Source organism: Chamaea fasciata, unplaced genomic scaffold (assembly GCF_029207755.1).
Source record: "Chamaea fasciata isolate MVZ Bird 193981 ecotype frontalis unplaced genomic scaffold, bChaFas1.0.hap1 SCAF_5, whole genome shotgun sequence".
NCBI lineage: Eukaryota > Metazoa > Chordata > Aves > Passeriformes > Sylviidae > Chamaea > Chamaea fasciata.
Window position 1 is genome coordinate 31570002 of NW_027094090.1, and position 24466 is coordinate 31594467.

Genomic DNA, 24466 nt, shown 5'->3' on the forward strand with positions numbered 1-24466 from the left:
TTTTTGTTTTTGTTTTGACTTGGGAATCCAAAGTGTCAGAGCAGTGTATTACATCAGGATCCAGGAATTCTGGGTACTTCTGCAGACTGTGTGATCTTGGCCAAATAGTTTAATTTTTTTTCCCTATTAAAAAAGACAACAGCACTTTCTTACTGTAGAGTGATGCTGTGAGCTGGTTTTAGTGTACAGTAATGAGGGATAACATTGATTCTTTACTGAGGAAAACTGTTTTCCTGGAGTATGTTAATTCTGTACAACACACATTTCTTCATAAGCAGATATTAAATACTTCAAGAATATTAAGTAGAAATTATTTATAGATTTATAGATTTTTTTCTCATGCAGGTTGCATTTGCCACAATGTTAATGACATTTTATGCTGCTTATTACTTCTGTCAACTCCATTTCTACTATGAACATTTGTCAATTTTAAGATAAAATCATCCCATTAATTGACTGCACAATTTGGACACAATACTTCTGTTTAAAAGGTGGTGTGACCTTTCATCTGTCTGCAGTAAAAGCATTGCTTGTTTATGTGCTATGAATTGTTGCTGAAGAAGACAATTGCTAACAGCAACTATCATTTAATCTGCTTAATTGAATGAAAACCAAACTAATCTTCATCCTAAGGGCTAAAGTAGTTATAGTCTGGTTTCCTTTTGAGCCTTTTTACGGCAAGAAGGAAAATGGAGTGGGCTGAGTTCTACTGTTTACACAGCTAGGAAAATGGTCTGCATTGAAGGGAACAAGAAGCTGTGAAATAACAGTACTGCTGCTCTGTAGTAACAAATGCTGCTAAGTTCAAACAGCTGCAGTCATTTTGATACAGTAAAACTACTTATAAAGAGGGCATCTTGGCCTTCAAATCCACATTTCATTTTAGCTTGTAAGCGTTTCTTCTTAGACCAGTTATTTCCTTTTGTAAAACTGACACAAGCAGTGCCATAATTTCTTTCCCTTGATTGTTTCTCTTTTTTTTCGTGATCCGTTCTCCCTTCCATGTCTTTGCATCATCATCACCTCCATCAGCTAGCTGCTTCCCTGGCACAACTCCTGGAACATATCCTTTGGATGTCAGCCTCTCTCAGCAGCTTTATGAAAAAATAAACTGGTTGGGGTTTTTTTCCCTTTTTTTTTTTTTTTCTAATTTCACTACATTATGCAATAGAGCAAAAAATAAACAACCATTTATATGCACTTTCCAGATATAGAATTTAAAGCCTCATCTTTTTCACTGAGAAAAAACTTACTAAGGCAAAAAATTGTATGTATTTTATTAATAAAATATTTCCAAACCAGTGTTCAAGGCAGACCACAGCAGAGGACTTACTAGGCGTTACCTTTTACTGTTGTTTAAATGAATGTTACAGTTTACATAAAACAACTGTGACACAACACAAAATCATTATCCTCTTATAGAAGGGAATCATGTAAGACATAAAGTCATACTAAAAAAACTTAAAAGGTGCAATAGTAGATTTGCCCAATATATTAATTCTTAAAATATCATGGAATATAGCTGACTAAAAACTATTGCACTTAATTCTTTTAATTGGCAAACTTTTCTTGCATGGATTGAGAAAGAATGAGTCAAACACTGCATGAATTGAACATTCAGGCAATACACCACAGGATGATCACAGAAAAAATGAACAAATAAATCCTTGCTTTAAAAAATACTAACTTGAGAGAAAGATTCAAGAATATTTCTATTTCTGTATTCTTCAAACTCAGGAAAGATCTGGCCCAGGTAAAACAACCTGATCAGCCAAATTGCTATTTGACCAATGAGGGCATGGCTGTCATGACTATTTTAATGTCTGTTCTCACATGGGCTCTGCACCACAGGAAAGAAATCACACAGTGTGTCAGCTGTGCCTCACAGTATGTTGCCCTGTTCCCTGATCACTCCAGTCAGGGAACATTTTGGCAGGCACAGAAACTGTCTTCCAGCCCATCTATCTAGAATTCCTTCCCAAGCAGAGAGTGAGGAAGAAAGGCAAGAGTGCGGAACAGTTGTCCAAGGTCATGTTCAGTCCTGGACTGGAGCCACATCTTAGGTATGTTCCTGTACCTGACTGTAAGATACTGCTAGATAGAAAATGAACATAAAAGACAGTAAAGCATTTTATAGAAAGGGAAAAAAACCCCAAAAGCATTCTGAGAAGGGAAAGTCAAACTACTTAGATTCACTTTCTGACATGGATCATTTGCGTGAATTAATGCAGAAAATACACTTCTGCTTTTACAAACCCAGCACCATTTCCTGTGATTCAGTTAGCTTTGTATCATGATAGAACAGAGAGAAAAGGGAGTAACCCTTGCACCATTTTATCTGTTTCTCTATCTGTTATGCATAAAGAAAGAACTGCACAAACAACAGAGATCTGCAATTTCAAAGGTCACCTGAGAGCTGGAGCTGTTGAGGGAGAGCCAAAGGATGGTACAGTGAAAAACCAAAAGAATTAAAGACGACAATGAAACAGGTTGCTTAGCATGGTCCTTTCTTCTGTCTTTTTCAGGAAGAAAACTGTCAGCATAAATCACACTCTTGGGCTTCTTATGTATTTCCTTGAGTTGTTTACATCATTAAAATGCATTATGCAAGAAAAAAAAGGAAAGATAGTGAATTAAAACAAGAGAATATATTCTAGATTAATTTTTGGCAGAAAAAAAATCTAGATTTTTGTAACTAAAACCAACTTGGAAATTAAAGCAATATATGGTAAATAGATAAATACAGAATTTGGGGATTATTTTGAAAAGTGTACTGGTATTCTGAAACAAAATTTTACTGGAGGTCCAACAATGGACTCCTGCCATCACCTTTCCAAAAGTGGGAACTACATACTCTATATTGTGCTAACAAATTAAGCTGAGTCATAGAAAAAAAAACATTTTTTATGGTAAGACAACAAGATGAGCTTTAAACTGATTAGGGACACTTAATTTCAAATTTCTGAAGACTTGAAAAAGGAAACTAGGATTTTAAACCAATGACTGTGACTAAAAAATAAGATGGATCTTTGTGGCCTCTTTGAAACCGTTCAAAATCTGGGGCAATATTTTTTAATAATTTCCTGGGTAATAAATTTTGAACCCTGATATAAGCTTTCTATATTAGGGAGAATTCATTGAAGAAGGGTTTACACTGGCTGGCAATATGGCTTACCTTAAAACTTCTATAGGTCTTCTGTGAACTTTAGCTCTGAACCTGTGGAATAGATTCATTCACAAAACTAGATATACAGACTGTATTTCATATATTCTGCAGCTGACAAGGACGTGAAACACACTTGGTATTTCCTGGGCTGGCAACAGGAAGTTGGAATAGGACAGTCTTGTCATAATCAGCCAGTGTGCCAGCAAAGTAGGAACATTGCAGAAGTAGCATCTTCTGTTTTATTATGCTGAACCTTATTGTCTCACTATTCATCTTGATAAATTATAGTTGGTTACCTAAGCTATGAGGTGGATTCATCCAGAAATCAGGAGAAAATGAATGGGCAATAGTTCAAGTAAGGTATCCAGAAAAACAAATTATTATTGCATCAAAGGAACAGATTTCCATGTATCTGGAATGAAGCGCAGTTGAATGCAAACAGAAGCAAAGTAATTCTGCAGTGAATGACTCATTGGCACAGAGGGGACCTACCAAACATTTGTCAGACTGATGCTGAGAACAGGAAATTAAAAGAGAAAGAGAAGCAGAAGAAATAAACTGGTAGAGGCACTGAAATAATTTGTGAGAATATTCTACCTTAATACAAGAGACAGTAAAAGCTGTATCTGATGAGTTAAATGGCCTGCGGTTTTCTTTCTGGACTGCTGCTTGTAGACACCAGCTTGTTAGGGCCATATGTGTGGATAGACTTGCCTGGGGGACAGGGCCCACAGTAGCACCAAGCATGACTTGTTCTCAATGTGACAAGAATTTGTGCCATATTTCCAGGTGGGAGCCAAGAGCCAAGTCGGGATGAAAAATGTGGCAGGTGTGCCTTTCTGTATCATTGTTGCACAGCTGCTAAAGTCTGATGGAAAACATGTTCAATAGTATTTGCCATGTTAAAATTGACCAGATGAAGACAGCAGGAAAGCCTATAACTTTTGCTTTACCACTCATACAGTACCTGCCACATCTATCACTTTCTTTCTCTATGAGAAATGCTCTTACAAACTTATTTGAAGGATGATGATGCCTTTGTAAAAATAAAGTTTATATTTCTCAGAATCTATTAAATAGAATTAGTTGGTTGTAGTATTAATTTTGTAAGAAGAACTTAAAAACTCATGGATTACATTTTTACATGCTTTGGGTCTCCATCAAAGATCATTCAAGAAGACTAAGAAAAGCTGCAGTCAAAGAAAGGGTCTCTGTCAATATGGAGAGTATTGCTGTCAGACCCTAGATATCAAAAATGAGTAAAGGAAAATAGGCTTTGATAGATCTAAAAAGTCCGAGTGGACATAATTCCGTAACTATGCTGTGATATAGCTCTCTGTGGACACAATGATACAATTAAAAAATTCTGTTCCTTTTTTAGACTAAATGAGAGGATGGTTTTCTCTTCTTTTTTTTTCTTTTTCTCTTTTTTGAGAAGTGGTTACAGCTGTCTTCACCATCATCCTCTCCTTGTGTGCCTGTTTGAAAGTTAATTAAGGATTTCATTCTGAAGTATTTTCATTACCAATATCCTTGAATATGATTATACAGTCATCTTGTATAGTTGGTCTCTTTTTTAATGCTAAAAAAACTTAGAATAAATTAACTATTGTTTAAAATAACTGTAATGGTGACAAATGAGCCAACCAAATTATCCTTCCTACTATAGCTTGCAAATTAAGTATAATATGTAGAATTATACTGTAATAGAAACAAGAGCTGTATTCACATGCAAAAGTAAAAATGGCTTTATGATTTATTTAATGTACTCACTGTAGAAATTCTAATAATAAATAACTTAATTTGAACAATTGGAATAATTGAGAGTATGAACACTAGGATGTCAAAAGCATATTTGTAAAAAACAAGTATTCATTTCCAGTGAGATAAACTGTATGAAATAGACCTAAGATCCAAGTCTGAGCAGTTTCAAATATTTGAGGTTACCTCCAACTACAGTCTTACTCTGAAGACACTCAGTTAGCAAGTCATTACAGCTTTCAAGTGGAGAGCAATAAAATATAGAATGTGTTGCTATTTACTTCAGAAATGACCATTCTGTGACTTGACAAATGCTTCTATATATATTACACAAAGAGAATCACATTTAGGCTAACATTGTCAGTATCCAAAAATAAGAAAACAAGGCACATGTTCCAAATCTGAAATTTTAATGCATTTTAAACAGTCAAAATTAAGTATGATATCTGTAAATTTTTTTTTTATTTGGATACTAATCAATTATATATATATATATATATATATATATATATATATATATATATATATATATATATATATTAGCTGTCTTAAAGGTTCAGAATGAAGTACAATATATGTATAATTTTTTTCCTTTGGACACTAAGTTATTTTATGTTATTCTTTAGCTGTCTGAAAGAAGTCATACACTGAAAAACAGCACCCAAAAATATTTCTGCATGCTTTGTGTGTAGAAAAACAGACAGTTAAAAGCTAGACTACCTTTATTATTTTGCTTGCTTGTATTTTTAACAAGTTGTATACATATTTTCTATTGATTAAAAAAAAAAAAAACGAGAAAAGGATAGGGCATTTTGTCAGTTTGTAAGCATCCCTTATGAGAAAAATATTCAAAGAAAAAATGCCAGATTCAAAACGTGATTTGGAGTCCAAAATTAGGCATTTATTCTCCCCAGCAGATCCCAAAGGAACTCCTGGGGCCTTAGGAAAACGTTTAAAACAGACATACAGTGGGAGAGGACCTAGCAGCATGCAATTACTAGCAGCTGTTGCTGAGCACAGCTCAACCAGAAAGTCAAAGACAAGTCATTGATCCTCATTCTCTCTCTCGAATACATGGAAAAAATTTTCATTATCCTGGGGGTAAAAGCATGGCCTTTTATCGAGGGCAGTGGGAGCCTCATATTTGCAACCCAGTTTTTAGTTGGTGACAGTTAGACTTCTGCCTTCTGTGGCTTTTACACCAAAGCTCGTGGTCTCGTGGTTGCTTTGTGGTGGTGTTCATTCCCTCCTCCACCTGCTGCCACGGTGTGCTGCTGCTTTGGAAAGACAGGCACATAGGGAAAAGAGCAGAAGGAGGAGGATCGTGATTTTTAGCTTCATGTGTTTCCTTTCCTGGGATAAGGTGATATTTTTCAGTTCTTTTTTTGATATGTGTAACTCTGACACTAACCTGACCAACGAAAGCCGCATTTTGTCTTTGCTTTCAACAAAAGCTCCTCTTTGACATGTAGCTTCCAGCCTAACAGGGCAATTCACAATGAGGTCAAAAGAGGAATGTGAATTCAGGTAGTCTGGCCAAATGCATATCACTCCATCTGTGCAGTGTCCTCTCATTTTACAAAGACAGATTGCGATAGGACAAGAGGAAATAGTTTTAAGCTAAAAGAGGAGAGATTTAGATTAAGTATTAGGAAAAAATCTTTACTGTAAGGGTGGGGAGGCAATGGAACATGTTATACAGAGAAGCTGAGGATGATAAATTTAAGGTCCTTTCCAACTCAGATGATTCTACAATTCTACATTGAAGTGCATAAGGCATGCCCTGGGAACAGCTACTAGATTAAAACAGCTACTAGGCAAAACTGTGGAGAACCCTAAAGGGCTGGATAACTTGCTGATAATTTCCTGAATACTTCAAAGTCCTGCATGTGAAAAGAAAATATTTCATGGACCTGTGACACCTCCAAGGCTAAGCAGAAGTTGACCACCATTTTTCATTCCTGTGGATTTTATTTTAGGGACCTGGTCTTAGTTAAGTCTGCTTTAGCTACTAAATCCTATCTGAAAGTTTATCACAAGCAACTAGAACTGTCAGAAAACAAGGACAAAATCAAGAGTATTGGTCCAACAACAGACATATTTACAGTTTGCACTGACCTCATATATATGTAGGTTTAAAAATATTCAAGTTATTATAGCAGAGTATAAAGCTGTACTCAAGCAGGTTGACCTCATTGTAGTTCTCAAGGTGAAACAAAAAATGAAATTGCCAACAAACATATTAGAGTTAGTGATTAATTGGCTCTTTATACACACTTGGGAACACTGGGAGAGACAGTTCTGATGGGAAAGACATGATTACTTCTGATTACTCTGCACTGTCCCATTACAGAAGTCCAATACCAGATTTCAGGGGAAAAATAATCACCATAAATATATGAAGTATATATCATGCAACCATCATAAGTATCCACAGTTACAATGAAACTGAATTACATATCAAAAAAATCACACATGGGATGTCCCTTTGAAACTTCCTTAATTTATGTTACAGATGTAAGAGTTTCAGAGCTCAGGCATTTCAAAGGAAGATCTATTGTGTGGTTAACATTTTGAGATTAATTTGTGGTTTTTTTATAATATACTTTGTAAGCACGTGTAGTTGATATTTGAGAGTTAGTTTGTGTTTTACCGTATAACATCACATTCTTAAGCCTAAAGGAATGTGTGGTTCCTGGAAGACATTCCTCTGCCGAGAAGAGAAAATCCCCCATCTCCAAAAGAAAGGAGATTACCACCCATGGGTGATGGAGCTGAACACCACCATCAACGATCGTCGGCCAAGCGCTCAGCACCCCATATCCATCATCCCAATCTCATCAAGGACATACATCTCAATACTGGTTCCAGTAAACCCAGATATAAGCTTATGTCTCCCCGGAAAAAAACTATTCACCAGACTTACAACCAGAAAAGAAACCAGATGAGTATGAATCAAAAACCATACACACAAAGAACCGATGAAATAATCGGTTGCACAAGCCCAAAAACTGTATAAAAACAGGCCCTGCACACTCTGAATTTGTGAACCAGAGGGGGATTCTGTGCCATAGAGGCAGGATCTGCGGTTCACCCAGCACCCATTCCCGGGATCGGAACTATCCTTTGGTTGTGGTTTTATTGGGGTTTTTCTATTTGTAAATTTTTAATAAATTCTTATTAATATTTTAATTCAAAAATTTGGCCAATCATTTATAACATATTGAAAGGGGGAAAATATCCCTGTGTGAGGCTTTTAAAAATTAAATTAATTCCATTTTATCATGTTTTAAAATACCAATATATGCTGCACACTGTTTCACAATGGGTTAATAAATTTGATATCAGGACAGGTATGGAGAAGCTCTCTTTTCTTACCATCTTTACTGTTGGGATTGTGAAAAGACAGGCTCCTTCAAGTTATATGTGAAACATGGGAACCCTACAGGATTATTCCTTCCTGCATTTAAAGCTTGCCATATTCCTATACTCACTAGCTGCATAGGTTGAAAATGCATGGGTATGTACATGCAGTCAGTTCATAGAATCAGGGAGTAATATTTTGTAAAGGGCTATGATATGTTGGGACAGTAGAAGGGATAATTAGGAGAAATAAATATTTGAGAATTGGAAAGTATGTCCAGAGTTCTGGCACTCTAAAGACAAATGAGGAAAGGACAAGAATGTCTGACCATGAATTTTACAACTACAGTCTGTGTAACTATCATTTAGTAAACATTTATTACCATTATTAATAATGTGACATAAATGGGAAAGAGCAGACTTAATCCATATACTTGGCAGATATATGAAACAGCAGATGGCACTTCAAGTGGGATGGGGGGAATGCCCAGCAGACATCAACACTGCCTGGGCATAGATTTGGCATTTATATAAATAAGTGAGACAAAATCTGGACCTAGTAAAGGCCTCACATGTATACACTCGTGTACAATTATTTTTGTGTATGCTAGGCAGATCATAATTCTGGCTGTGACATTCTTTTCCTCTCATCTGGAAAATGTTCCATCCATGTTTAAACTGGGGCTGTGGTGACATAGCCACATAAAATCCTGCTTGAGAACAGATTATTTTAGAAGATTGTCACAGGTCCTGCCTAAATATGTGCTCCCTGTGACACCAAAGAACATTGTAGTCCTTGCTTGTGTCTTGAAGTAAACAATATTTACCTGCAATATATCGCGTTAAACCAATGACTTCCTATGTGGTATAAGGGTTATATTGTTCCTAAATAAGCATTTTTTCAGAACACTTTGTTGATGGATACAAGTGTACTTGATGCCTAAGAGGCTACCTGGAACAGAGGCTGGACAGAGTTAAAGGAACAAAGTAGGCATTTATTAAAAAAGGCCTTCAAAGGATATACCTTGGGCGGTACAAGAGCCCAGCTGAGGCTACACCCAAGATGCACGATGGGTCACACATTTTCACACTTTTATAAGTTTTTGGTCCATCTACATACTGGGGTTAATTGTCCAATTACAGGTTCAGGTTATGAAGTCACATCCTCCCAGATTGCTCTCCTCAATTTGCTGTTGTTTATACATTTGGGTCCTGAAGCTGCAACGGTGTCCTGGGTTCTCAGGCTGGAAAAGGACTGTTTTGTCTAACTATCCAGTGAAGAGAACTTGGAAACTGTTTATATGAAGTTCAGAGTTATACACTAACGCAGTACAGAGTCTGGAAAATATGAAAGATAAAACTTAAGGCATCATACTTTGCAGTCATCTGTAACTGTCATCCGCACAATGTAACCCATGTAACTCTAAATTTCTTGTACCTCACATGAGGCCTTATTTTATACTGTGTCATTTAAGAGAAAGAAGAAAATTTAGAAACTTGTGTGATTGTGTGATTCTTTCTACTGGTTCTATAATCTCATATATTTCTGAAGAGCAGGAGACATGATAATAAGCCATTATTTTTTCTTAGTAAGACACATTCAGATGAACATACCTAAGTTATTTGTATGAATGATGTCCCACTTTGGAGAAAAGGCTATACTAATAATAACTTTCCAAAATTCAGACAGTTCTGAATCCCCTTTTTCATTTCTTGTGAAAGGACTATTTCTTGACTTACTTTGATTGTATGCACCTAAAAGCCCTTCTACAATATGAAAATTTCACAGGTACATAACGTAGATAGATACAATTATATCATAACATATAATTCTGATGACATGCTGCTAGGCATAGAAAAAGAAATATGTCAAGGCACACTTGAAGCATTTTCCCTATGTAATCAAACTTCACATAATTTTGCCTGCATACAGGTGTCAAATTTCTAGCTGATTTATAGGCACATTTGAAAAACAAATTTCAGAACTAATACTAACTTTGTACTAGACAGAGATACCTATTCCAGGGTACTAAGAACTAGAGCTTATTTTAAAAGTGACTTTGTGGCAATCTTATATTGGAAAACAGCTTTCTTTTTTTGTTTTCCCCACTGTAGTCCAGGATCAAAATACTGTAAATATACGAACAACTGTTCTTTTTTTTTTAAGGCTGAAGATATCAGCATTATAGAAATTAGATTAATGACACCTGTATTTGAATTCATAGTATTTTCCTGACATTCAGTTCCAGATCTACAAATTCTTAAACATTTTGTAGCCTGGTCATGGTTAACTTTCATCTTTGTGGCCACAAGAACAAAGATATCTTTGAAAATTTATGTAGCATTTTGAAAGCAAATTTTCTTTGTGCGGCTGCTATTTGACCTGCAGTACGAAGTTACTTCACAGTAGGACAAATCTGGGTAGCAAATTTGGATATAAGATTTTTCCTTGCTAGTGAGAAGACAGAGGAAAAAAATCCAGAGGCATTATTAGTTATGACAGTACTTACTTTCTTCAAGGAACCATTTTATAAGTTAACCTCCTGGACAACAGCATGGCTTTTGGTGGTAGACAAGCACTCATATCTACCTTTCAATTTGCTGAGGGATTTTCCTCTCTGTTAATTCTTCTTCACCATTACAGTGTCCTTCAGGAGGGTCAGCAATTAGCCAAATATGGTTGTATTTTAAATCCCTCTGTGAACAGCATAACTCGTTGCCTCTACTTTTCTGAATGTGATCCTTTATAAGTAGAAGCACAGTGAAAACAGTTTAATTCATTGACAGTTACAGATCCTTACTTATCACACAAGCCATGATGTGTGTAAACACTGTCAAATGACCAATGTTCAGAACGAAGAGAAGATATTTCATCTTTATAGGCAAGAAATAGGCACGGACAGTTCTCATCTTCCTCTAGCACTGGTAGGCTTTTGGGAAAATTTCTGTAAGGAAATGCACAATTCTTAGCATTTTCATGGCTTACAGTGAAATAATATTGCAAAAAAAAAAAGAGAAGCTGAAGGACAGTGAGAAGAGTTTAAGCTTGGAAATTATACAACTGATTCATAGACTTTCTCAATAGAAAACTGTGTAGTACAGTATTTAATATTCAGGTTAATTTACCACATAAAATTATTTTAGTAATTTATATGCAACAGGTTCTATCTTTCCTGTTTTGTTTAATGACACACAAAAAAAGAAAAAAAAAGAAAAAAAAAAGAAAAAAGAAAAAAGAAAATGCTCCCCCCGCTTCTGCTGGCAACTTTTAGGGCACGTAATGGTGGGGAGATGAAATACTGTTAGGCAGGATGGAAATCAATTTCTACCTCTTACTCGCTGGAAGAGTACACTGAATACTGAATGGTTCAGAAAGAGACTTCTAGACTTAAGAGCAAACTAAAATATTGGTAGTTGAACAGTCACAAAATATACTAGGCTGAAAAGAAACCACTTCAAAAGGGTCTTGTGTCTTAATAACTACCCCTCAGAGTTGGACTCCCCTTGCAGGGCTCTGAATTGTAAACTCTCTTCAGGGGCTACACCCATTTTTCTTTGGATGAAAAGGAAAGTCTCATTCCAGTACCTCAAAGGTCAGAGCTACCATGTAGCACAGAAGAGACACATTTACAAATCTCTGTCTGAACGGCAGGGCCAAAGGCAGCAAATCTGCTGCATGACTCAGGAAGGACCAAGAAGGGCAAGAGCCTGAGATTGAGCAGAGGCTGGATGGGTAAAGGCCTCAGGGGAGACTTGGCAGGGTACTTTCAGTACCTTGGTGTACTCAGGACCCTGACACGGAAATTTCTGCAGATGTCATGATATCTAATATAGAGATAAAATAACTAAAACTGTCTATTAGGCTGAGACCCTTCAGTAGTCCCAAGTGTTTTGGAAAGATACTGTGTATTGTAAGATATTTAAATTTATTTTAAAATATTCAGCCTTGTAAAAAGATTTATCTTGAATGATCCAGTCATAATGTAGAATTAAAACAACAGTTAATGGCATTGAAGGAATGTAAAGTGTGTCAGGTTTTAATTACTGAACAAAAAAGGAAGATGACAAAGTTTTGGCATTAGAACACACAGCAGGCATGGGCAGACCTGAATTAGTCTGATTAATTGATCCTTCATGGATGAAATGCTGTATTGAAAGGATTGTGATAGATAAACCATGAATTCTATATTACTGTCTAATATCCATGACAAAAGTTCTAATGTGCTTGTGCATGACAAGGATCGTTATTTACTTGTGGAAATTTGGGAAAAAATACTTCATTGTGCAGTCAGGATAATGGAAAGACCTGTCAATTATGAAGCTACATTCTTCCAAATGTATGCAACAGTGGTGTGCAGTAGGCAAGATACAGAACAAGCCAACATTTTATTTTTTAAACTTATTTAAGATTCAGCCACAAAACTGCAAAATGTCCTGATGTTAAACCTTGCATAGTGTGACTTCTGACAAATATTTCCTCAAATACACCAAGAGGACCAAGTACACCAGGAATTATTAAGAGCACAAAGCTAGACCTATAGTCTTGGAAACCTATCTTCCTCAATTATTAACATTGAGAATTAACTTGAGAAGCTTCTTCTTCTTCAAATTCCCCTTAACTACACTTTTACAAGGAGTCCTGTATAGCATAACATCTACTGCAAGAAAGTACACATTCTCATTTTGAATGTCGCAAAAAAACTCCCAACCCTAAACTGGAATCAGAAAAGTAACAGCAACACTTTACCACTTTTTTCCATTCAATTCTTCTTTTTTTTTAAATTACAGATTATCTGCCACTGCTCTAAGTTCTTTAAAAAACCTAAAATCTTTTTTTCCCTATCTTTCTAAGATTAAAGTGAAAATACATATTAAGAGCAACCCCAATATAGAAATGAATGTTTTTCACTATTAAGTTTACATAGCCAAACAGGGAGAAAATGTTTTCACAAACTGAAATGATTGATGTATTCTAAGGTGATTTGGAATTTACCAAGTATTAATAATGCATTATTTTCTATTGTTTGGAAGTATTTGAATACAGGAAAACAAGTAGGCTATTCCTTAAATCATTTGAGGGTGATAAATCAACATTTACCATTTTACCTAGTTCCCAAAAACTAGACTTGTGAAAATAGCAATATTTGAATGTACCTAGCTCAGTAGTCATAGACCTACTGTTTTTGTTTAAAAGCTGATCCAGTTTGACAGTGAAAAAACCCTGAAATTTTGTCCTTTATTTTACATTGGTGTATTGAAGATACTGCCTCTCCCTAAAATTTTTGTCAGCCCTAGAGTCCACTGGATTTAAATACCTGGGTCAATGAGATTAAGTCCAAGATTATGCCTTCTGAAATGAAAAAGGGTCAAAATAAATATTGGAGACAATAATGGTTTTCCTGAAAAGTCCCTCTTCTCATTCTGTGTAGGGTGTTTGTTTGCATAAATTCAGCAAAAGACTACAACTACCTAGACTGCTCTCATGAGGCTTATATGTACCACAGACTATATTATACAGTGTCTTTACAGAAATGAGTGTTCAAGCTTTATATAGGAAAAATGCACATCTTCACTAAACTTGATAAAAAAAGAGATACTGCTAACTTGAAAACAACTAAATGAAAAGTATTTCTCCATAGTCTTGTGGTATAAAACAAACAATAGAAGTACAGTTTTGTGATACCCATGAAATACCACAAATATTGAAATCATTGGTACTTGGAACTTTGAGTAGTCAAACAATTCCCTGTGCATTCTCCAGATTTCTGGAATTAAACCTTACTCAGCTCCCTCGATTAAGACTCACCCTGCATAAAATTTTACTTCTATAGCATAGTTACTTGGTATCTGATTGCATTTGAGACAAAAAATTCAACAACTTGTTTTGAAAAGCCTGCCCAAGTGAAGGTCACAGCATTCCCATTTTCTGCAGTGGATTCATGATCCCATTTTTTGTGGAAGAAACATTTTGTCTGTTCCAAAGTACTGGCAAGGACTGTTACAGAGCATTTACAGAATATCAGAAAACGTGTTTATGGGTTATAGAAATTAATAACGTCATTGCAACCCTTTTACTCATTATTTAAAAATGCATGAAATATACAAGCTTCTTACAAAAAAGTTTTGGAAAGAGGAAAATTTATATTGGATAATTTCAATGGAATTCCTTAGTGGGGCATTTTGATATTGTAATTTAATCAGAAATAAAAAGAGAAAAAACCTGGACACCTGAAACTAGTGTAACAAATGCCTTCATAAGTAAGTAATCTTTTTCTATTGCAAAGTTGCAGACTGGTGTAACTGTCTTTCACATTTGTGTATAGTGCCAGGCACGCTTCAGCGCTAATCACACATTTGCCTCTGGAAAACATCTCCTGAGTATGTGAAATGATTCTGTGGAACACCATGTGGGTTGGGAATGGGCAAGTTAAGCTTTTAAACCTTAAAGAAAAAAAAAATTAGGGATGGCTGAGAACTGAGACAAGAAATATTTAATGTTGACATAACCTAATATTCAGCCTTTAGGAGGTCCCATACTCTTTGAGATATATGTCTGGAAGAAACAGCTTGACTTCAACATTTCTGATCATTAAAGGCTTGTTTGTTTAACCTCAGCATATTATTCATGCGCAGTTTGTACATGGATTATATGATTTGGAAAAGGACTATGAAAAGATGCTATATAAATGCTATGTGTTTATTTTGATTATCACTGTAGCTAATATCCATTGCGTAATTATGATAATCAAATGGCTTTTCAGCCTCAAACAATGCATAATGAAATGATAAATGGTTTTTATTTGTAAAATTTTTACTTAGTGATTAAATAATTACAAAGCATATGTGTAAATATAAATCTTCCTTTATTTTACAAGACACTGCAAAATTTGAAAGGAGTCAAGCTGTACTACACTAATCATCACAGCTTGCACAGCGAAAGCTCCATCGCTGGCTCCTGGAAAGAAGCCCGATTCCCAAACATGTCATTGTGGACCTTTGTGGATCTATTTAGGCAGAGGAATTAGTCAACAAGGGATTAAATTGTGAACTAAAAAAGAACAGTAAATATGATTTTATATTTTTGCTATAATTATATTAAGAAAAGATATTTTATTTTCAATTATTTGATAACCAGGTGAATATGTAGCACTTTTGTGCATTTCTTTCACCTTTACAGTGAAATAAAGTTCTCATTTACAGTATTAGAAGGGTTTTTTCAATTGAAAATATTAAAAATATCCATGATTTTAGCAGCAGTAACGATGAAATGGAAATAATAACTAATATCATAAAATAAGAACTGGTAAATGTTTACTCATAAAATATGTGATCAAAAAAAAAGGAAGGTGCATGCATTTCTCTTATACTCACTTCATTCAAATAACCTTGAAGTGTCAGTAGAGGAGGTGAGGGAAAGGCACCCCATCTCACCTAACCTCATCTGAGAGGCAAACACAAATAGAGACAGACAGACAGGTTCTTTCAGATGTCAATTCACTTAAACTCTGACTGAACTGCTCTCAAAAAGAGCACAGACTGGAGGGAAGCATTGAGAAGTTTAGATTAGATATTTGCCTTTAAGGCAGCTAAAATCTAGTTATATGAGTTTGGTCATATGCAATGATATTGCTACTGGTCTTGAAGCTGTTTGCTCTGGGTTTCTTGGAATTAATGACAGGACAATGTTAGAGTGTTATAAGGAAAACACTGAAAAACACTGAAAATATGATGCATGTATTCAGGTAGAAACTGTATTTGTGCTTAATATGTATTTATTTATTTCCATTTCACTGACTTTTCGTGTCCTTTTCAGCTGCTAAATCAATACATCAAGATATATTTAAAAAAAAAAAAAAAAAAAAAAAAAAAAAAAAAAAAAAGACCCAAAAAGAATTTATTTCCATCAACAAGGCATTGCTTCTGAGAATTTTCATAGGTAATCTCTGTCATTCAAATTAATAAAATAAACATTACCCTTTTTCTGTCCAGAATCAGGTTTAAAAGAAAGCCAAGTCCCATAAGAACACCATCACTGTGGAAATGATGCTGGGAGTTAATTGACTAAACCAGCTTCCAGTCTAAGTCACTCTAAACGTTTAGAGAATTTTCTTTTTTTTACTTGAGAACAGTCATTATTATTATTCTTTCACAGAAAAACATGCTACTTTTTAAATAACCAAATAATTACTACTTTCAGCACCCATGGCCACATCAAATGGTACATTATTCTAGTGACACCATGAGAGACAAATACTAAGCAACCTGGCACTTCAGCAATAACAGGAAATCTAGTCACTCTGTTGGTACTGAGAAGAAGACTGAGAAGGTTTTTTAAATAAGAATTAAAGGAATTGTACCACCCTCAGAATGCATAATCAGATTGGATCCACTCAGCCTGGAATCTTGTGTATTTTGAAATACTACAGCATAAATCTGTACACAAAAATGTAAGTGATATGGCCATGGGAGATAAAAATCAAGCTGTTGAGAAACATTTATGCATTTGAATTTTTTCCTGACATAATGTTTTAAAATTGTAGTTAACCTTTTTTTTTTTTTTTACATTAAGCTGTGTTATTAGCTGTTTTATGGAAGATAACTAAGATTTTTCTTTTTCTCATCTTTTTTCATGATGCACTTAAGAAACCAACATCATATTAAGGGTAGCCAGGGAACCTAATTCTGGACTACAAACAGTGCAACGTGCAATTGTCTTAAGCTAAAACAAATAATTATTTGACTTGTCAACAAAGAGATTGCTTTCAGCTGACTTAAAACAGAAATGTAGTTTTAGTATTTTCACCTGAACCCCATAATCTAGTTACTTTTAAAAATGAAAAACTAAAATAACCCTCTCAAGATTAGTGTCGTTTACTCTTTATGCACTTTCCACTTTCTGGAGACTTGGAATTCCAACTCACCTCTTATAAAACATTTAAAAATAAATATAAAAATAGCTTTCTCTAATTAATAAACAGTGAAAGGCTATCCATGGCAATGGGGTTGTAACTGGTTAATCCTTAAAGTCCTTTCCAACCCAGGCCATTCAGTGATTCTATGATTCTATGGCATTGCAGAACTGGTCTGGATACAGAACAGGTACCAGGCTGTGACTGAGAACCACAGTTTTTGTAAAGGAGCCTCAACTGGGACCTAAACACGTGAAATCATAGTATTCATACGGGGTTATTCCATAGGCATAAATCTTCAATGAATTAAAGCCACACTTTTCTTTTTTTCCCCCCTGACATTCCACTGCAGTTGAGCCTAATTGGTGCAGCAATAATCTTTGTGTATAACTGCAGGAAGAACACAGAATTAGCAGTTTGGTGGGCATAAAATAGTCTTACTCAGTTTTTATTACTTTATATCCAAGCAGCGCACTGGTTGTTCGAGAGAAATTTAACAAAGAGTGAACTGTACCTAAATACTTTGTAGTAGGACACAACCCAGAACAGAGACTGTTTAGACAGTCTTGGTGACAACAAATTAGTGCTGAAGTTATACTGCTACTGTGTTCTCAAGGGTCTGATTCTACTAAATATTTTTTGTAGATATTTTAAATCAACACAGTTGAGACCTATGCCTTTGACATAGTTAATATCATACGGAGACAATTTATTATGAACTGCATAATACTTGAACAAGTATCATGACCCGGTTAAATAAAATTACTTTTTTAGAGTGCCAATTTAGTTGTGCAGTGTATTGTCATCAGTCGAGATTAATCATAGTAATGACATGTTTTTCACTTAGAAAATTATTAAAAATTACTTGAATATGGGACAGGAGGAATAACTTTGTAAGTCAAATGATATAAACATTGAAAAATGGTACAGAAAGGTATCTGAAAGGTAAGTCTTATATGATTTCTATTTGTTTGGAAAAAGGAAGTATCAAAGTGAGGATGATGCCATAGGCAACTCTCCAAAAATATTTATTTACAGAAATACACATGCTTGAAAACTTCATATGAAAAATTGTCCAGTTTTGGAAATTAGGAGATAGATTAAGCTAAATAAATTATTCTATTAATAATCAAAACATTTATCAAAAAAACCTATGTAAGTTTTGAGTGGCTTTCTTCTGCTAAAAAATAGCATTCCAAGTCCACATTTGGTTTTAACCAGAGGGCTAGTTAAAATGTAAATATTGTTTGCATATGAGAGCACAAAATCTTGTGACTCATGCAAAGCTACTACCATCAGAAGTATTGTAAATGAGCTTCCATACTTATTTTTCTAGTCCTCCCATTTGGCAAGATTAGATGTTCTCATATGATTTTGCCCCTAGCCAAGAAATAATCTTCTACAGCCAAGGGTCATTCCTGGTTCAGCCTATATAGTATCAGGTTTGGAAAAGGGAATTAAATTACAGGCGTAGTCAGGTGGGATTCAGAGGAACACCAAGTCAGACATTTTCTTCTGTCATTAAATAATTATTGCACGTTTGCATTCATCCCTCACCAGCAGATATAGTTTAGCACTGGAGCTCATGTTATTTTCACCATAGTGGCCTGAAAAACCCACTGCTCTCATTCTGGGATTTTTCTACTTTGGCTGATGATTTGCAGTCATTTGTTAAAAAACCTAATTTATTTCAAGTCCTATGGGACAGATTATTTTTTCTGTTTTCAGTATGTTTCAGGCCTTGAGTCATTTTGTTGACTCAGCCTCTGTCATGGCTTCTGAGTCTGTGGCCAAAAGTTCATAGCCTTCAGGCTGCTTAGCTGCATTTCAGTGCCAAAAAAGGGCAGTCTGATTCAGAGAGGGCATAAGGGGATAAGAGAAGCAAAATTAATGCCAGGAGTAGAAAAAACCTGAAAGGACAGATTAAATCACTGCCCAAATGTTGACAGTGTCAGTGCACTATGAGGACAGGAATGGTGGAGACTGCCCATGGGCCAGGCAGGTGAACCTCAGCAGCCAGGGCCAGTTCCATGATCTCTGGGACCTCAGCCAGAAAGGTCCTGCCCTGCCTTCCCCCAGCTGGGGACATTATCCCAAGATTATTTTTTGTAACATAGAACTGACAGTTTGTTCTTTTTCTTTTTTTTTTTTTTTCTTTTTTTCTTTTTTCTTTTTTTTTTTTTTTTTTTTTTTTTTTTAAAAGAGAAACTGAGACAATGGGAAATGTCCATAAAGGACCTGTCCAAACTTAAAAGGTTTGACAGTAAGGGTAAGACTGATTTCAAAATGTCGGTCTCCTAAAAGGTTTCAGAGTTAAGTTTAAGGTCATCTGTATTCCCCATACAGGACCTGATACAGGCACCTGGTAAAAATACTTTGTTGTTCTGGTTCATTGTCCTATAACAAGGATACCTCTCTACATTGCCAACCTGAAGAGGTTGTCTTAGACTACAGGAGGAACTTAAAGGCTCACCTTAAGTAGATGACAAACCCTATGTTTGTTAGATAAATTCTGTCTCCCAGGACAGAATTGGCCATTCTCAGTTTGCAGTGGTTGGACTCTCCAGTCACAGGTGTAGCTCTGCTCTTTTCCCAAGCAGTTGATCTAAAATATCTAGTTTATCAAAGAAATAAGCTGTCTCTCTTTAAAAAAGTGTCAGCAAATTAAAACAAAGAGCTGTATGGGATATCAAGTCCCTTTCTGACACAGGGCACTATGATCAAGCCCAGGTTTCAAAGCAGTTAGGTTCTTTGAAATTATGAGGCATAATTTCATCCCTTTACTGTTATATAATTTATCCAGGAGGCAAACAAAACCCCTCAGAATAGAGAGGAAAAAAGTAAATTTCATACTTAAGGGAGGAATTTCTAGAACTAAGAAATAATTATAATCTTCAATTATCATTTCTTCAAAGAAATATCAAGCTTCATAATGACTTAGGTCACAAATTAGCCTACCTTGTATTAACACAGCCTCTGGATAGCTTACCTGAAATCCTAAACTCAACACCATTAGGAGAGTTAAGAAACATACACATTTTAAAAATTTCAAAATCTTTAAGTTCCATTCATGTAAAAGTGCAAACTTTGCTCCAGAAAACAAACATGAGATTACTTTTAACTGTGTGTGTAATTCCAATTGAATGGTATTCCTCACGTTCTTGATGAAATTATGAATGTGGCAAGTTAAGGACATGCCTAAATGCTGAGAGATGCCACAGAATTCAGTATATTCCTGAAATGGAATCTGAGATGCAGTGAAGAGTATCATTCACTTGAAATTTTACAGACAAGTTAATTGTTGCTAAATTGATTAGACGATACATTCAGACAAATAAAACTCCACTGTCAGGTGAAAAATGCAAGTTTTAATTACTTCCTGACCTCCTCTTACGTCTTCCACCACCATACTCATTCTCTAAATGATCTAGAAGATTGATACCACCATAACATCTGAAGCATCCCACTGGATTTGTTGTTCTCTGTGAAGAAAAAAAAAAAAGACTTTAAATTCTTTGAGATGGAGTAACGTTTTCAAATATGATTATAGACCCTGCTGCTGGTTTTACCTTCAGTACAAATTAGAAATATTATTATAAGTAACCCTACCTCACTTTGCCCACAATTATGCAGCTGATGTTAATTTGAAACAATTTATCAGCCAATAGGTGGCACTGAAAGTATTTAACATTTATCTAAATCTTCTATTTTCTTTTAGGAAAATTCAAGTTTCCCTCAAGTAAATGGTATGTTATGCTCACAAATTAAAAGCTGAGTCATATATTGAATTTTCTTATTAAAGATATTAAGCACTTTTAAATGGTTGGAGGACTGTTGAGAATTTAAACAGTTCCCCAGAAATATGAACAAGTGCAGCATAGTACTTGTATCCTTGTCAAAATCCAGTCTAAAGCAGGAGCTCTTTTTGAGATTGTGGGACCATTGATATTCCAGGGAGTATCTTACAATGAAGTTTAAACTGTAAATATCTGGGAAAATTTTAGTGTTCTAGAAACTGGTTTATATTGCAGTTTTTCCATGCTGCATGTCAATTTATTTTCTTTTCACAGCTCCTTTCATTTTTGCAAACCTGTGAGGGAAGAAGGAAGATTTTGCAGTAAATACAGTCTAATTTTTAGTCACTAGCACCCACTTAAATTAGGACAAATTTTCCAAAAAACCTCTTCATTCACTGTGGTAAACAAGTTCATAAACTATTCTACAAATAGAGATAATGAGACAGTTTGGATCAGGTTTCTTAGTACCATAAGATATTCATAAAAAAATAACCTTGTCATGTTATGTTTTTGCTAATTTTAATATATATTTTTAGCAAATGTGATTTGGAAAATGTTAAGAATCAGTGTATTGGTTTATACTGAGTGTAATTCAGTTGATTTTCATGCATTGTTTCATACCTGCACATTACAGATCCTCTAAGGTTTTTACTGAAAGTTATACCAAGATGGTGAAGAAGGAGTGATTTGTTCTGAAAAAATATAATATTGTGATACACTACAGAACCTAACTATTCCATTTTCAGATTACTTCTCTACCACCTTTGTATAGAAATTTATCTTAAGAACAAATGTAGGCCACATGGGTTTCAGCTATACCAAATAAAAATGTGAAAGGATTCATTGTACTGTCATCCGCCACAGTGTTACAGGGGACAAGTGAATAGCAGTGAAATAGAAACACCTCCCAAACTGGATAGTGTGTGGAGAGAAACAGATTTACTCAGCTGTACCAATGCATCTTAATTACAAGGAACTAAAAGCTTTGAGTGCATTCCTGCCTTCATCATTTCCTGCCAGCAGGAAAATTAAACTGCTTTCAGATTGCAAAACAGTAAAAAACAATAATTTAATGTTTTAGCACGAGACATCAGTAAGGTTAAGACTCTCCACCTTCACCTGAATTGGTTCTGAAGAATTATGACACTGTTGTTGGTGATGAGAATTAATGTATCATATCAGAAAGTAATTCAAGTTAAAGCTCAAACCATTAATTTAAAGTTAGGTATTGTTTTCTCTGTTCAGGAAGCAAAGCAAGGAACTGCATAAATCCAAGCAAAGACATAGCCTTTATTAGCAGTACAAGTGAAAATGCCACCCTTCTCAGGTTACTGGGAATATGAGTGGGTATGACAAAAAGAAAGACCAATATTCTAGCTGTAGTATCTCGCCCAGTTAATTCCTTTTAAACAATTTCTATATCCTAATAGCAAACAGAGGACCATTACGGTCTAAGCAAAGGGAGAAGCAGGAATGAATGAATTCTTAAATATTCTGGGAAAGAAAAGCTTTGAATTTTATTGCCGTACATGTTCATGAGTATTTGCATAACCGTAGACTGCTCACAAAAATAATATTAAGTTTAAAAACTTTATGTCTTTAAAATACCTTTTTTATTATTATTAACAGTTTTCCTCTAATTTATAGGTAGATATGCAAAAAAATTGCAAAATAAATTAAACATTTTGGACAGTCCTCAGATAAGTGGTCTGCTATTGTTCATTTTATTCTTTGCAAAAAGTTTGTGTTCCAAATATTATGAGAAGCTTACATATTTCCAGTTGCTTTAGCATCTAGTTATTTGTAAATAGATATTTGAGTACAATTTGAATAGAACATTAAAAAGTGAAAAAAGGCTAATGCCAAAAGTCAGTCTCAAGACTACGAAATAAGCAGGAGATACAGTATTTCACAAGAGTGCGTTCACGAGGGTATCCAAAGTCCTCAGCCCTCTAAGAAAACCCACAAATAAAAAAGTAAGTCCTGTATTTGAATTAGTTGAAGGGGAATTTTGTTCGTTTGGAGTTTTTTGTTTTGTGGGTTTTTTTGGTTTTGGTGTGTTTTGGGTTTTTTTTTTTTGCAGGGTTGGGGTGGGGGGACAGGGGATGGATTTTAAAAATTTCTTATTTTTTTTTCTTTCAGTAAGCAACCTGACCAATTCTAAGTTGGCTTGAAAGCCAGTTTAGAAAGTCTGAAGTTATCGCCGGTACATGCATATTTGTACTAAAAGTATAAGTCTTTCAGCTAATGAAGGAAATCAGGTCTCGTTATAATGAGAGAACCAACAAGATGCTGCCTAATGGTGTGACTTGTTCAAACTCCCTTTGAAATGTAACCTGCTGCTGAGTGAAGTTGCTTGGCAGGCATGAATTAGAAACAGTAGCTATTGTAACCTGCCAGGGCTCTTCATAATGGGATGATCATGCTTATATAGTGAACAACTAAGGAGAATTATTGAAAGTGCCTAAGTAACTGCCAAAGATGAAATTTCACCTTATGCTTCAGTGTGTACACTTTCTAACTAGTAACAGAAAAATTCAAAGCAATTTGAGAATCAGTTGAAATGCAGATAAATAATAAGCAACCAATCAGTTGTTCACACAAAGGGAGAGAGACAAGGTCAGCAGGTAGGAAGGCCAGTGCACCTTAACCTAAGTCTTTATTTTTACAGAATAAACAGTTGTTAAGGAAATGGGGGAACTGCCCAAGACTTCAGTTCTTCTCTGCCTGTTACTGTTCCATTAGTTTCCAGGCACACTGAGAAGGCCCAGTCTGCAGCAGACACCAATTGCCTCAGTTCCTGTCTCCGCCATTTTCACTTTCTATTCACTGGCCTTCTCTTGACATTCTTCAGCAATGACATTTTTTAATACCACAGAGCAGAAACTGTGACATCTCAATCAGAAAATGAACACTACATCTGTTGGGTAGTTGAAAGTTTTGGAAGGAGAAAGGATCAGAACGACCAACTGTGAATGACACCAAACAAATGGAAAAAAAAGGAGATCCCACATGGTGTCCAAGCTTAAATGCGAAAGCAAGTAAAGGGTGAAAGAAAAGAAGGTAATAATTCTCCTACTTTTGAAAAAAAAAATCCAACAAACCTTAAAAAAACTAAGAAAATCCCTTGTTCCATAAAACGTATATTATTATAAAATCACTCACTTGAGTATATTTTACCTTTGAATTATAAAGCTGCACACTATTTCTCAGTTTCACAATGCCCATCAAATTCAAGAGTTGTAAAATTAAGTCCTGGCAAGTTGGGAAATGCCAGAGTCAGTCTCCTACTAGAAGTACAGTTCAATACACTTATCCACATAATGATCCCGCTTAGGAGAAGACACCTCTGAGGGATTCCATTGTTCGGTGTATTGTTTCCTACTCTTGGCTCAAAGTGGATAAGCAACTAGGCAACCAGCAAATGAGTAAGTCAGGACTTAATCTCGAGTTCATTGTTTGCAGTTTTG

General features: G+C 35.2%; 1 protein-coding gene across 4 annotated transcripts in view; it reads right to left on the reverse strand.

Moving 5' to 3' along the window:
* The window catches only part of LOC136289397 (uncharacterized), an 88170-nt gene that overhangs the window by 17958 nt on the left and 45746 nt on the right, over positions 1-24466 (reverse strand). For 3 of the 4 annotated variants that reach the window (XR_010720789.1, XR_010720786.1, XR_010720787.1), the window contains one exon: positions 20584-20681. The exons of the other annotated variant lie outside the window; for it this stretch is intronic. The gene's annotated coding sequence lies outside the window, so the exon portion shown is untranslated. The remainder of the gene's footprint in view (positions 1-20583; positions 20682-24466) is intronic. 4 annotated transcript variants of the gene reach the window in all.